Consider the following 16,124-nt stretch of genomic DNA (forward strand, 5'->3'; position numbering starts at 1 on the left):
CCTGGACATGCACACCATCAGTATAAACTCCAGGTAGAGGGTCAGTCAGGATTTCCCTAGTCTGAGGGAAATTGCAGGGGCCCGGTTTATTAGCTCTCGCTCACCTAGTCTCCCCGTGACAGAAACAGAAAAAAGAATCCCTATACCTAGCGCATACATCCTAGAGATCTATAACCACTGGCAATGACGAGGCCGAGTGTTATGACCCCAATGGCAGAGGGTCTCAGAAGTAATTACCAAGTCTGCAAACACAAAGAACCAGCTCATAGGGCAGTGGTAACTGGGCTGACCATATATCTAATCCTAGCACCACAAATAGCAGCAGCCGGGGAACGTGCCTACGTTGGTTCTAGACGTCTCGCGCCAGCCGGAGAACTAACTAACCCTAGAAGGGAAAAGATAGACCTTTCTTGCCTCCAGAGAAAAGACCCCAAAAGTTGGATACAAGCCCCCAACAAATAATAACGGTGAGGTAAGGAGAAAAGACAAACGTAAGAATGAACTAGATATTTAGCAAAGAGAGGCCCACTGACTAATAGCAGAATATAGTAAGATGACTTATATGGTCAGCAAAAACCCTATCAAAATTTCCATGCTGGATATTCAAGAACCCCCGAACCGTCTAACGGCCCGGGGGGAGAACACCAGCCCCCTAAAGCTTCCAGCAAAATCAGGAATCACATTTAGTACAAGCTGGACAAAAAATAAGAGCAAAGCAAATAGCCAAAAAACAAGGAAGCAGGACTTAGCTTAATTTTGCAAGATCCAAGACCAGCAGACAGGAGCAAACAGAAAGGAACTGATTACAACGATGCCAGGCACTGGACTGAGAAACCAGGAAGTTAATATAGCAACACCCCTGGACTAACGACCCAGGTGGGTGCCAAACTGAGGAAAGACAATCCCAGAGTCATATCACTAGTGACCACAAGAGGGAGCCAAAAAAGTCTAATTCACAACAGTACCCCCCCTTTAAGGAGGGGTCACCGAACCCTCACCACGACCACCAGGGCGATCAGGATGAGCAGCGTGAAAGGCACGAACTAAATCGGCAGCATGCACATCAGAGGCAACCACCCAGGAATTATCCTCCTGACCATAGCCCTTCCACTTGACCAGATACTGAAGCCTCCGCCTGGAGAGACGAGAATCCAAGATCTTCTCCACCACGTACTCCAACTCGCCCTCAACCAACACCGGAGCAGGAGGCTCAACAGAAGGAACCACAGGTACAACGTACCGCCGCAACAAAGACCTATGGAACACGTTGTGAATGGCAAACGACACAGGAAGATCCAAGCGAAAGGACACAGGATTAAGGATTTCCAATATCTTGTAAGGACCGATGAAGCGAGGCTTAAATTTAGGAGAGGAGACCTTCATAGGAACAAATCGAGAAGACAGCCATACCAAATCCCCAACACGAAGTCGGGGACCCACACCGCGGTGGCGGTTGGCAAAACGCTGAGCCTTCTCCTGTGACAACTTCAAGTTGTCCACCACATGATTCCAGATCCGCTGCAACCTATCCACCACGGAATCTACCCCAGGACAGTCAGAAGGCTCCACATGTCCCAAGGAAAAAGGAGGATGGAAACCAGAGTTGCAAAAAAATGGCGAAACCGATTATTAAGGGCAAACTCAGCCAACAGCAAGAAGGTCACCCAATCATCCTGATCTGCAGAAACAAAACACCTCAAATAAGCCTCCAGAGTCTGATTAGTTCGCTCCGTTTGTCCATTAGTCTGAGGATGAAAGGCAGACGAAAACGACAAATCAATGCCCATCTTAGCACAAAAGGATCGCCAGAACCTGGAAACAAACTGGGATCCTCTGTCAGACACAATATTCTCAGGAATGCCGTGTAAACGAACCACATTCTGAAAGAACAAAGGAACCAGATCGGAAGAGGAAGGCAGCTTAGGCAAAGATACCAAATGGACCATCTTGGAAAAGCGATCACATATCACCCAGATGACAGACATGCCCTGAGACACCGGAAGATCTGAAATGAAATCCATGGAAATGTGTGTCCAAGGCCTCTTCGGGACAGGCAAGGGCAAGAGCAACCCGCTGGCACGAGAACAGCAAGGCTTAGCTCGAGCACAAGTCCCACAGGACTGCACAAATGACCGCACATCCCGTGACAAGGAAGGCCACCAAAAGGACCTAGCCACCAGATCTCTGGTGCCAAAAATTCCCGGATGCCCTGCCAACACCGAGGAATGAACCTCGGAAATGACTCTGCTGGTCCACTTATCAGGAACAGTCTGTCAGGTGGACAAGAGTCAGGTCTACCAGCCTGAAATCTCTGCAACACACGTCGCAAATCCGGAGAAATGGCTGACAGGATAACTCCCTCTTTGAGAATACCAACATGTTCTGCGACTCCAGGAGAGTCAGGCACAAAGGTCCTTGAAAGAGCATCAGCCTTCACATTCTTTGAACCTGGTAAATACGAGACTAGTGTTGAGAATTCCGATACTGCAAGTATCGGGTATCGGCCGATACTTGCTGTATCGGAATTCCGATACCGAGATCCGATATTTTTGTGGTATCGGGTGTTGTGAATTTGCTTTTTGCTCCCTCTAGTGGTTACTAGTTTTTTGACTCTGGTTTTTCTGTCATTCCTTTTATCCGCACCTGGGTCGTTACTTAGGGGTGTTGCTATATAAGCTCCCTGGACCTTCAGTTCTATGCCTGGCAACGTAGTTATCAGAGCTAGTCTGCTGTGCTCTTGTCTACTGATCCTGGTTCCAGTTATATCAGCTAAGTCTGCCTTTTGCTTTTTGCTATTTGTTTTGGTTTTGTATTTTTGTCCAGCTTGTTCCAAATCTATATCCTGACCTTTGCTGGAAGCTCTAGGGGGGCTGGTGTTCTCCCCCCGGACCGTTAGACGGTTCGGGGGTTCTTGAATTTCCAGTGTGGATTTTAATAGGGTTTTTGTTGACCATATAAGTTACCTTTCTTTATTCTGCTATCAGTAAGCGGGCCTCTCTGTGCTAAACCTGGTTCATTTCTGTGTTTGTCATTTCCTCTTACCTCACCGTCATTATTTGTGGGGGGCTTCTATCCAGCTTTGGGGTCCCCTTCTCTGGAGGCAAGAAAGGTCTTTGTTTTCCTCTACTAGGGGTAGCTAGATTCTCCGGCTGGCGCGTGTCATCTAGAATCAACGTAGGAATGATCCCCGGCTACTTCTAGTGTTGGCGTTAGGAGTAGATATATGGTCAACCCAGTTACCACTGCCCTATGAGCTGGATTTTTGTATTCTGCAGATTTCCACGTTCCTCTGAGACCCTCGCCATTGGGGTCATAACAGTTTGCCAGGCCAGTATTAAATGTTTAATGCATTGCAGAAGAGGGATTATAAGAAAGAAGATTCTGAGTTTTTTTTTTTTTTTTCTTCTTCCCCTTTACCTCAGAGTGGCTATGCTTGCTGCAGACATGAATGTCCAGACCTTGATTACAAGTGTGGACCAGCTGGCTACTCGTGTGCAGGGCATACAAGACTATGTTATCAGAAATCCTAGGTCAGAACCTAAAATACCGATTCCTGAACTGTTTTCCGGAGACAGGTTTAAGTTTAGGAATTTCGTGAATAATTGTAAATTGTTTTTGTCCCTGAGACCCTGTTCATCTGGAGATTCTGCTCAGCAAGTAAAAATTGTTATTTCGTTCTTACGGGGCGACCCTCAGGATTGGGCTTTTTCGCTGGCGCCAGGAGATCCGGCATTGGCTGATCTTGATGCGTTTTTTCTGGCGCTCGGTTTACTTTATGAGGAACCCAATCTTGAGATTCAGGCAGAAAAGGCCTTGCTGGCTATGTCTCAGGGGCAGGACGAGGCTGAAGTGTATTGCCAAAAATTTCGGAAATGGTCCGTGCTGACACATTGGAACGAGTGTGCACTGGCCGCTAATTTTAGAAATGGCCTTTCTGAAGCCATTAAGAATGTTATGGTGGGTTTTCCCATTCCCACAGGTCTGAATGATACTATGGCACTGGCTATTCAAATTGACCGGCGGTTGCGGGAGCGCAAAACCGCAAATTCCCTCATGGTGTTGTCTGAACAGACACCTAATTCGGTGCAATGTGATAGAAAAACCGCAAATTCCCTCATGGTGTTGTCTGAACAGACACCTGATTTAATGCAATGTGATAGAATCCTGACTAGAAATGAGCGGAAAATTCATAGACGCCGGAATGGCTTGTGCTACTACTGTGGTGATTCTACACATGTTATCTCAGCATGCTCTAAACGTATAGCTAAGGTTGTTAGTCCTGTCACCGTTGGTAATTTGCAACCTAAATTTATTCTGTCTGTAACTTTGATTTGCTCACTGTCATCTTATCCTGTCATGGCGTTTGTAGATTCAGGTGCTGCCCTGAGTCTCATGGATCTCTCATTTGCTAAGCGCTGTGGTTTTACTCTTGAACCATTAGAAAATCCTATTCCTCTTAGGGGTATTGATGCTACACCATTGGCAGCCAATAAACCGCAGTATTGGACACAGGTTACCATGTGCATGACTCCTGAACACCGCGAGGTGATACGTTTCCTGGTTTTACATAAAATGCATGATTTGGTTGTTTTAGGGCTGCCATGGTTACAGACCCATAATCCAGTCCTGGACTGGAAGGCTATGTCAGTCTCAAGTTGGGGCTGTCGTGGTATTCATGGGGATTCCCTGCCTGTGTCTATTGCTTCTTCTACGCCTTCGGAAGTTCCGGAGTATTTGTCTGATTATCAGGATGTCTTCAGTGAGTCTGAGTCCAGTGCACTGCCTCCTCATAGGGACTGTGACTGTGCTATAGATTTGATCCCAGGCAGTAAATTTCCTAAGGGAAGACTGTTTAATCTGTCGGTACCTGAACATACCGCTATGCGTTCATATATCAAGGAGTCTCTGGAGAAAGGACATATTCGTCCGTCTTCTTCCCCTCTTGGTGCGGGATTCTTTTTTGTGGCAAAAAAGGACGGATCTTTGAGACCTTGTATTGATTATCGGCTTTTAAATAAGATCACTGTCAAATTTCAGTATCCTTTACCGCTGTTGTCTGACTTGTTTGCCCGGATTAAGGGTGCCAAGTGGTTCACCAAGATAGACCTTCGTGGTGCGTACAACCTTGTGCGCATTAAGCAAGGTGATGAATGGAAAACCGCATTCAATACGCCCGAAGGTCATTTTGAGTACTTGGTGATGCCTTTTGGGCTCTCCAATGCGCCTTCAGTTTTTCAGTCCTTTATGCATGACATTTTCCGGAAGTATCTGGATAAATTTTTGATTGTTTATCTGGATGATATTTTGGTTTTTTCTGACAATTGGGATTCGCATGTGGAGCAGGTCAGGTTGGTCTTTAAAATTTTGCGTGAAAATTCTTTGTTTGTCAAGGGCTCAAAGTGTCTCTTTGGTGTGCAGAAGGTTCCCTTTTTGGGGTTCATTTTTTCCCCTTCTGCTGTGGAGATGGACCCAGTCAAGGTCCGAGCTATTCTTGATTGGACTCAGCCCTCGTCAGTTAAGAGTCTTCAGAAGTTCTTGGGCTTCGCTAACTTCTACCGTCGTTTTATCGCTAATTTTTCTAGCATTGTGAAACCTTTGACGGATATGACCAAGAAGGGCTCCGATGTAGCTAACTGGGCTCCTGCTGCCGTGGAGGCTTTCCAGGAGTTGAAACGCCGGTTTACTTCGGCGCCTGTTTTGTGCCAGCCTGACGTCTCACTTCCCTTTCAGGTTGAGGTGGATGCTTCGGAGATTGGGGCAGGGGCCGTTTTGTCGCAGAGAGGCCCTGGTTGCTCTGTTATGAAACCTTGTGCCTTTTTCTCTAGGAAGTTTTCGCCTGCCGAGCGAAATTATGATGTGGGCAATCGGGAGTTGTTGGCCATGAAATGGGCATTTGAGGAGTGGCGTCATTGGCTCGAGGGTGCTAAGCATCGTGTGGTGGTCTTGACTGATCACAAAAATCTGATGTATCTCGAGTCTGCTAAACGCCTTAATCCGAGACAGGCCCGCTGGTCATTGTTTTTCTCCCGCTTTGATTTTGTTGTCTCGTATTTACCAGGTTCAAAGAATGTGAAGGCCGATGCTCTTTCTAGGAGCTTTGTGCCTGATGCTCCTGGAGTCGCTGATCCTGTTGGTATTCTTAAAGATGGAGTTATCTTGTCAGCTATTTCTCCGGATCTGCGACGTGTGTTGCAGAGATTTCAGGCTGATAGGCCTGAGTCTTGTCCACCTGACAGACTGTTTGTCCCGGATAAGTGGACCAGCAGAGTCATTTCCGAGGTTCATTCCTCGGTGTTGGCAGGTCACCCGGGAATTTTTGGCACCAGAGATCTGGTGGCCAGGTCCTTTTGGTGGCCTTCCTTGTCAAGGGATGTGCGGTCATTTGTGCAGTCCTGCGGGACTTGTGCTCGAGCTAAGCCTTGCTGTTCTCGTGCCAGCGGTTTGCTCTTGCCCTTGCCTGTCCCGAAGAGACCTTGGACACATATCTCCATGGATTTCATTTCTGATCTTCCGCTATCTCAGGGCATGTCTGTTATCTGGGTGATATGTGATCGCTTCTCCAAGATGGTCCATTTGGTTCCTTTGCCTAAGCTGCCTTCCTCTTCCGATCTGGTTCCTGTGTTTTTCCAGAACGTGGTTCGTTTGCACGGCATCCCTGAGAATATTGTGTCAGACAGAGGATCCCAGTTCGTTTCCAGGTTCTGGCGATCCTTTTGTAGTAGGATGGGCATTGATTTGTCGTTTTCGTCTGCTTTCCATCCTCAGACTAATGGACAGACGGAGCGAACCAATCAGACTTTGGAGGCTTATTTGAGGTGTTTTGTCTCTGCTGATCAGGACGATTGGGTGACATTCTTGCCGTTGGCTGAGTTTGCCCTTAATAATCGGGCTAGTTCCGCCACCTTGGTTTCGCCTTTTTTCTGCAACTCTGGTTTCCATCCTCGCTTTTCTTCGGGTCATGTGGAGCCTTCTGACTGTCCTGGGAAGGATTCTGTGGTGGATAGGTTGCAGCAGATCTGGAATCATGTGGTGGACAACTTGAAGTTGTCACAGGAGAAGGCTCAGCGCTTTGCCAACCGCCGCCGCGGTGTGGGTCCCCGACTACGCGTTGGGGATTTGGTATGGCTTTCTTCCCGCTTTGTTCCTATGAAGGTCTCCTCTCCCAAATTTAAACCTCGTTTTATTGGGCCTTACAAGATATTGGAAATCCTTAATCCTGTATCTTTTCGTCTGGATCTTCCTGTGTCGTTTGCTATTCACAATGTATTTCATAGGTCCTTGTTGCGGCGGTACATTGTGCCTGTAGTTCCTTCTGCTGAGCCTCCTGCTCCGGTGTTGGTTGAGGGCGAGTTGGAGTACGTGGTGGAGAAGATCTTGGATTCTCGCCTCTCCAGGCGGAGGCTTCAGTACCTGGTCAAGTGGAAGGGCTATGGTCAGGAGGATAATTCCTGGGTGGTCGCCTCTGATGTTCATGCGGCCGATTTAGTTCGTGCCTTTCATGCCGCTCATCCTGATCGCCCTGGTGGTCGTGGTGAGGGTTCGGTGACCCCTCACTAAGGGGGGGGTACTGTTGTGAATTTGCTTTTTGCTCCCTCTAGTGGTTACTAGTTTTTTGACTCTGGTTTTTCTGTCATTCCTTTTATCCGCACCTGGGTCGTTACTTAGGGGTGTTGCTATATAAGCTCCCTGGACCTTCAGTTCTATGCCTGGCAACGTAGTTATCAGAGCTAGTCTGCTGTGCTCTTGTCTACTGATCCTGGTTCCAGTTATATCAGCTAAGTCTGCCTTTTGCTTTTTGCTATTTGTTTTGGTTTTGTATTTTTGTCCAGCTTGTTCCAAATCTATATCCTGACCTTTGCTGGAAGCTCTAGGGGGGCTGGTGTTCTCCCCCCGGACCGTTAGACGGTTCGGGGGTTCTTGAATTTCCAGTGTGGATTTTAATAGGGTTTTTGTTGACCATATAAGTTACCTTTCTTTATTCTGCTATCAGTAAGCGGGCCTCTCTGTGCTAAACCTGGTTCATTTCTGTGTTTGTCATTTCCTCTTACCTCACCGTCATTATTTGTGGGGGGCTTCTATCCAGCTTTGGGGTCCCCTTCTCTGGAGGCAAGAAAGGTCTTTGTTTTCCTCTACTAGGGGTAGCTAGATTCTCCGGCTGGCGCGTGTCATCTAGAATCAACGTAGGAATGATCCCCGGCTACTTCTAGTGTTGGCGTTAGGAGTAGATATATGGTCAACCCAGTTACCACTGCCCTATGAGCTGGATTTTTGTATTCTGCAGATTTCCACGTTCCTCTGAGACCCTCGCCATTGGGGTCATAACAATCGGGTATCGGTATCGAAACAACATTAATGTAAAAATGTGTAAAAGAAAGAATTAAAATAAAAAATATTGCTATACTCACCTCTCCGACGCAGCCTGCACCTTACCGAGGGAAGCGGCAGCGTTCTTTGTTTAAAATTCGCGCTTTTCTTTCCTTTACTGAAGTCCCGGCTTGTGATTGGTCGCGTGCCGACCATGTGGCCGGGACGCAACCAATCACAGCAAGCCGTCACGTAATTTCAGGTCCTTCAGGATTTTAAAATTACGTTCCGGCGTTGTGATTGGTTGCGTCGCAGTCACATGGGCAACGCAACCAATCACAGCAAGCCGTGACGTAATTTCAGGTCCTTAAGGATTTTAAAATTACGTCCCGGCTTTGTGATTGGTTGCGTCGCAGTCACATGGGAGACGCAACCAATCACTAGCCGTGACGTCACGGGAGGCTGGACACGCGCGCATTTTAAAATGGGCGCGTGTCCAGCCTCCCGTGACGTCCCGGCTTGTGATTGGTTGCGTCGCGGTCAACCAATCACAAGCCGGGAGGCTGGACACGCGCGCATTTTAAAATTTTAACCATTTTAAAACATTCAACCTTGGCCTGGCATACTGTTATGACCCCAATGGCAGAGGGTCTAAGTAATTACCAAGTCTGCAAACACAAAGAACCAGCTCATAGGGCAGTGGTAACTGGGCTGACCATATATCTAATCCTAGCACCACAAATAGCAGCAGCCGGGGAACGTGCCTACGTTGGTTCTAGACGTCTCGCGCCAGCCGGAGAACTAACTAACCCTAGAAAGGAAAAGATAGACCTTTCTTGCCTCCAGAGAAAAGACCCCAAAAGTTGGATACAAGCCCCCAACAAATAATAACGGTGAGGTAAGGAGAAAAGACAAACGTAAAAATGAACTAGATATTTAGCAAAGAGAGGCCCACTGACTAATAGCAGAATATAGTAAGATGACTTATATGGTCAGCAAAAACCCTATCAAAATTTCCACGCTGGATATTCAAGAACCCCCGAACCGTCTAACGGCCCGGGGGGAGAACACCAGCCCCCTAGAGCTTCCAGCAAAATCAGGAATCACATTTAGTACAAGCTGGACAAAAAATAAGAGCAAAGCAAATAACCAAAAAACAAGGAAGCAGGACTTAGCTTAATTTTGCAAGATCCAAGACCAGCAGACAGGAGCAAACAGAAAGGAACTGATTACAACGATGCCAGGCACTGGACTGAGAAACCAGGAAGTTAATATAGCAACACCCCTGGACTAACGACCCAGGTGGGTGCCAAACTGAGGAAAGACAATCCCAGAGTCATATCACTAGTGACCACAAGAGGGAGCCAAAAAAGTCTAATTCACAACAGCCGAGACAACTCAAAAAGAAGGGGGGAAATGGTAGAATTGGATAAAGGATCCCATATAACCCCTTAATTAATATGTCACAAAAGACAGAATCATCCCATATTAACCCTTTAGTTAGTATGTCTCAGGAGACTGGATGTGAGAATTGGGAAAAATGAAAAGAGAGAGTAAGGGAAAGCCTATAAATACCCTAGGGTGCCCTATACTGACTAATAGCTACCTAACGCGGAGGTTGGGACCCTACATCCTGCGCAATGGCGCCCCCACTCGTCGGCGGCTGTCCCTCTCTAATGGCTCTACATCGAAGGAAAGAGGCAAAGGAGAGTTGATCATTCAGACCATTCGGACATACAGTTTGCAACCAAAAGATCCATTTACACTCCTTGTGGAGGATTATTTGGTCCCAATTACCTCCTCTAACAGGAGGATTGATTCTGTCAATTCCCACAAACGAGACCTTTTTGGGATTGCCTTGATGGTGTCTGTTTACATGATTTGCTATGGAGGTATCCCTTTTGTTAATAATATCACGGACATGTTCCCCTATCCTCCTACAGAACTCTCTTTTAGTTTTCCCTACATATTCTAGGCCGCAGTCACAAGTTGCTTTATATATGACTTCCCTGGTTTGGCAATTAATAAATTGTCTAATGTGATTTGTCCTACCCGTGTTGTTACTTATGAACACTTTACTCATTTTCAAGGAGTCACATGCTTTACATTTTCCGCATTTGTAACATCCTGCGGGCTGTGTACCTAACCAAGATTGAGCCTTTGGGCTCCGGTAATGGCTGTGGACGAGCCTGTCTTTGAGGGATTTTCCTCTACGGAATGTGATCTGTGGAGAGGCATTAATCGCGTCCCTGATGTCTGCGTCCATGCACAAGATCTGCCAATAGCGCTGTAGTATACTTCTGATCCCTTCCGCCCCATTTGAGAATTTTGTAACAAAGCGTGTAGTCTTTTCCTCTACCTTCTCAATTGCTGGTATAAGTAGATCCTTACGATCTCTTAGAAGAGACGACTTATATGCTTCTTTTAGCATCCCATCTGGGTACCCCCTATTTCGAAACCTGTTTCTCAAATAATCCGCCTGCTCCTTAAAGATTCCCAGGTCTGAACAGTTTCGATGAATTCTAAGATACTGCCCCTTTGGAATACCTCTTTTTAGGGGCCTCGGATGACTACTATCCCATCTCAAAAGGGAGTTGCGGTGGGTTTACGATAATTCTTAGTGATGATTTCGCCATTTTCACCTCTCTGGATTAGGACATCTAGGATTGCCAGTTTATGCCTATCGGCCTCATAGGTGAAGTGTAGGCCCAGATCGTTCACATTCAAGTCCTCAACAAACCTGCCAAAGTCTATCTCTGTGCCTCTCCAGATCACAAACACGTCATCAATATTACGCAGCCAAAGCACCACCCTATCCTCTGGGGTATATGATGTGCTATTGAAGACTATGTTTTCCTCCCACCAGCCCAGGAGCAGATTAGCATAAGTGGGCGCACAATGGCTACCCATTGCTGTGCCCCTGAGCTGGTGGAAGTACTTACCGATAAACAGAAAGACATTATTCGTGAGGCAAAATTTTAGAGCCTTCAGAACAAACTCATTATGTCTCCTGTATTGACATCCACTTGTTTGCAGATACTCGTCCACAGCCATCAAACCCACTTCATGGGGAATCGATGAATATAAAGCTTCCACATCTATGCTGCCCAAAATCATATCGGTTTCTACGCAAATACCATCCAGCCTCCTGAAAAGATCAGTTGTGTCACGCACATATGAGTTCAGAGACGTCACAAATGGTCTAAGTATTTGGTCAACATACAAGCCAAGGTTCTGTGTCATGCTGTTAATCCCTGCCACAATAGGTCTCCCCTTTAAAGGGTTTACCCCTTTATGAACCTTAGGCAGGCAGCAGAACGTGGCCATAGTTGGATGAGTGGGGATACGAAATTCTCTTTCATTGGTGTCTAATACGTCAGTCTCAAAACCATAGTTGATAATTTCCCTTAAATTTTTCATTATCTCATTCATGGGGTTCTGTGACAGAACCTCTAAGACCATTAGGGTCTTCCAACAATGAGACACAAAGAGATATGTATTGTGATTTGTGATGTGTCCATAACAACCACATTCCCCCCCTTATCAGAGGGTTTGATTGTTATGTTAGAATCCTTTTCTAAGTTGCTCAGACTCGTCATTTCCTCCTTGGTAAGGTTATGATGTTTGGCATTAGTGGATTTGGGTAATCTCAAAAGGTCCTCTGTTACCAGGTTAACAAATGAGGTCGCTCGTCATGGGAGGCATTTTCTTACTTTTATTTTTCATTGGTGAACGGACCATCCCCTCTGGTATTGGGATTAACATCCCCCCGATGAAACAGCAAGCGTACATCTGACAGCATACTGTCAGGAATCCCCAATTCGGTCCATGTTTTTCTTTCTTCTTTCATAAAATGTTTTCGCCATCTTAGTTTGCGTGCAAACAGATGAAGGTCCTTAATCGTCTCAAAGGTATCATAGTCCGTGGTGGGGACAAAAGATAGCCCCTTACTCAAAACGCACATTTCACCATCAGAGCAGAGCTACTAGGGGTAACACATGCTGTTTATAAGTGCCCACGAAACCGGGCCATTCATTTGGTGTTTATGAGCGGATTTGATGGTCGGTTTCCTATATATGAGTGGTTTACACAAAAAATACCCCACCAGCTGTATGCAGTCGGATATGACGGTTAGGCTCCTGCATATAAGGGGCTAGTGTATATAGTACCCCATTGATTATATGCACTCCGTTGTTTGTTTATTAATGTTTTAGTGTTGTATGTCTTATGCACCTTGTACTTTGTGGTGAAGATTATTTTGTGATACTTTTATGGACATTGATATTAAAAGTTAAATTTTAAGCTGTAAGAATAACATTGGTTGGATTATACCACTGGCTGATAATTGCAAAACTGAGATTAACCTTAATGTTGTTACTGCTCAGCAGTGGTTTTTGTCTTGGAACTCTGCCATGCAGGCCATTTTTGCCCAGTCTCTTTCTTATGGTGGAGTCATTGACACTGGCATTAACTAAGGCAACTCAGGCCTGCAATGGTTTGGATGTTGTTGTGGGGTCTTTTGTGACCTCTTGGATGAGTCATGACTGCGCTCTTGTGGTAATTTGGTCAGCCGGCCATTCCTGGGAAGGATCACTACTGTTCCATGTTTTTGCCATTTGTGGATAATGGCTCTGTGGTTCGCTGAAATCCCAAAGTTGTAGAAATGGCTTTATAACCTTTTGCAGACTAATAGATCTCAATTACTTTGTTTTTCATTTGTTCAAGAATATGTGTGGATTATGTAATTTCCAACTTTTGAGGTCCTGTAGTCTACATTATTTTGTCAGGCAGGTCCTATTTAAGTGATTTCTTGATTGAGAAAAGGTGTGGCAGTAATCAAGCCTGGGTGTGGATAGGGAATTTGAACTCAGCATCCAAAGTTGTGTTAAACCACAGTTAATTAATGTTTTAAGGGTGGTAGGCAATCACTTTTTAACACGGGGCACTGTAGGTTTAGATTTATTTTCCCTTAATAATAAAGACCTTCATTTAAAAACTACATTTTGTGTTTACGTGTGTTATCTTTGTCTCATATTTAAGTTTGTTTAGTGATCAGAAACATTTAAGTGTGACAAATATGCAAAAGAAAAGGAAATCAGGAAGGGGGCAAACCCTTTTTTCACACAACTGTATATACCATGAAGGGGACATGTATATCAGAATGTAGGACATATGTACCGGGATGGGGAGATATTCATCAGTAAGGGGACATGTATACCAGGATGGGGCACATATTTACCAGAAAGGGGGACATGTATACCAGGATGGGGGATATATATACCACAAAAAGGCCCAAGATGGGAGACAAATACCTGGAAGGGGCCTAAGATGGACTGATATATATACCTAGAAGTGGCTCAGGATGAAGGTTAAAACTACATAATCAAGGGGAGTAGGTGAACACATATGTCTTTATAGAATTTAGAGCACTACAAGGGCCCATACATCTGACTAACGTGCAGGGGGAACCAAGGTCCAAATTATGCACCTGGGCCCATCGGACTCTAGTTACACCACTGAATATGCTATTGTATATAGGAGAGAGACAGACCATCCAAATTCCTTGCCTGAAATAAACAGGGCATGATGTCTCTTGTTTTACAACAGAAGTAGAAACAGAATAATTGTGCTAGATTAATTTTTAATGACAAATACTCACATCACTTTGTGTCATACCATAAAAGAATATAGTTGTATAGGGACAGGCGGGGGGCGGCACCTGAGCAAGTTTTTTTTTCTCTCTTTTTTTTTTTTATACTAGTCCTGTGCGTCCCTTCCTGAAGACAGGGGGCGGCAGAGCGGCAGCCAGAACACGTGGTGCTGGTGCCGACTCTCTCTACTCCCCCTGCTGAGACACAGTGACCGCCTGCTCACAATTAGGCTACGTTCACATTAGCGCTGTGCGCCGCGACGTGTTTGTGTGGGTGCGGGCAGCGGAGCTGTGTGTGTGTGTGCGCGGCTCCTATGTGTGTCTGTGTGTGTGTGTGCGGAGCTCTGTGTGTGCGGAGCTGTATGTATGTGTGTGTCTGCAGAGCTGTATGTGTGTCTGTGCGGTGCTGTATGTGTGTGCGGAGCTGTATGTGTGTGGGGCTGTATGTGTGTGTGCGCGGGCAGCGGAGCTGTATGTGTGTGGGGCTGTATGTGTGTGTGTGCGGGCAGCGGAGCTGTATGTGTGTGTGCGCGGAGCTGTATGTGTGTGTGTGTGGAGCTGTGTGTTTGTGTGCGGAGCTGTATGTGTGTGTGTGCGTGGAGCTGTATGCATGTGTGTGTCTGCGGTGCTGTATGTGTGTGCAGAGCTGTATGTGTGTTTGTGCAGAGCTGTGTGTGTGGTGCTGTATGCTTGTGGAGCTGTATGTGTGTGTGTGTGCGGCGCTGTATGTGTGTGGAGCGGGCTGTATGTGTGTGCGGAGCTGTCAGTGCCAGTGTGTCGCCCCATCCCGGACCAACTTTTTACTATTGATGCAGCATCAATAGTAAAAAGATATAATGTTAAAAATAATTAAAAAAATTAAAAATTGTGCTATTCTCACCTTCCGCCGTCCACTGATATGCGCGATGCTGCCGCCAGCTTCCGTTCCCAGTGATGCACGGAAGCTGGCAGCAGCATCTCGCGCATCGGGACAGCTTCAGTGGATGCCGGAGGGTGAGTATATAACTATTTTTTATTTTAATTCTTTTTTTTTTAAAAGGGATATGGTGCCCATACTGCTATAAATTATGTGGGCTGTGTTATATTCTACGTGGGCTGTGATAAATACTGCATGGGCTGTGTTATATACTGCCTGGCTGTGTTATATACTGCGTGGGCAGTGATATATACTGCGTGGGCAGTGATATATACTGCGTGGGCTGTGTTATATATTACGTGGGCTGTGTTATATACTGCGCGGGCTGTGCTATATACTACGTAGCTGCAATATACTACATGGCTCCTATATACTACGTGGCTGTGTTATATACTATATAATACAGCACTGAGGGGGTATAGAGCTGGAGTAACAGATCTACTCCCTCATTTGCATATGTATGCAAACCGATTTAAGCCGAGTGGACTGAGCATGTAAAAATATTGCTGGAATTGTCTTTGAAAGAGCTACATGGGCATAAACATAGATTTGGACCCCTTACTGGTTCCCTATGGGACTTGCGAACATGTGCAGCATTTGCGGTTTTACACGATGAGACAAAAAAACACTGCTAGCAGCGTTTTTTTTTCTGTTGCTGCAAGTACCGCATTTACCGGATCGCGGCAAAACTGCAAGTGCAGCATATGTCCGCAAGTCCCACAGGGAATGAATGAGAACAAACGCAGTGTTGCAGTAAGTGATGCGTTACGTGGCAGATGCAGAAAAACTGCCGGATCTGCCACAAATGGTAAAAATCGCTGATGTGAAAGTAGCCCAAGTCACTGTCGACAGTGTCTGCATTAGGCTACGTTCACATTTGCGTTGTGCGGTGCAGCGTCGGCGACGCAACGCACAACGCATGCAAAACGCATGCACAACGCAGCGTTTTGTGACGCATGCGTTCATTTTTTGCATGATTTATGGCGCAGAAAAAACTGCATCATGCAGCGTCCTCTGCGCCCTGACAATTGCGCCAAAATGACGCATGCGTCACAGAACGCAAGACAACGCATGTCCATGCGCCCCCCATGTTAAATATAGGGGCGCATGACGCATGCGTCGCCGCGGCTGCGCCCGATGCTGCGCCCCACATCGCTAATGTGAACGTAGCCTGAGTCATACTCACCAGTGGGGGAGGCAGCACGAAAAGTGCCTAGGGCAGCAGAAACTCTAAATACGGCCCTTGCTAGATCC

General features: G+C 46.2%; 1 long non-coding RNA gene across 1 annotated transcript in view; it reads left to right on the forward strand.

The window, feature by feature from the left end:
• The window catches only part of LOC143770468 (uncharacterized), a 50,861-nt gene that overhangs the window by 23,864 nt on the left and 10,873 nt on the right, over positions 1–16,124 (forward strand). The gene's annotated exons all lie outside the window — the stretch shown is intronic.

This window comes from Ranitomeya variabilis, chromosome 4 (genome assembly GCF_051348905.1).
Source record: "Ranitomeya variabilis isolate aRanVar5 chromosome 4, aRanVar5.hap1, whole genome shotgun sequence".
Classification (NCBI taxonomy): Eukaryota; Metazoa; Chordata; class Amphibia; order Anura; family Dendrobatidae; genus Ranitomeya; species Ranitomeya variabilis.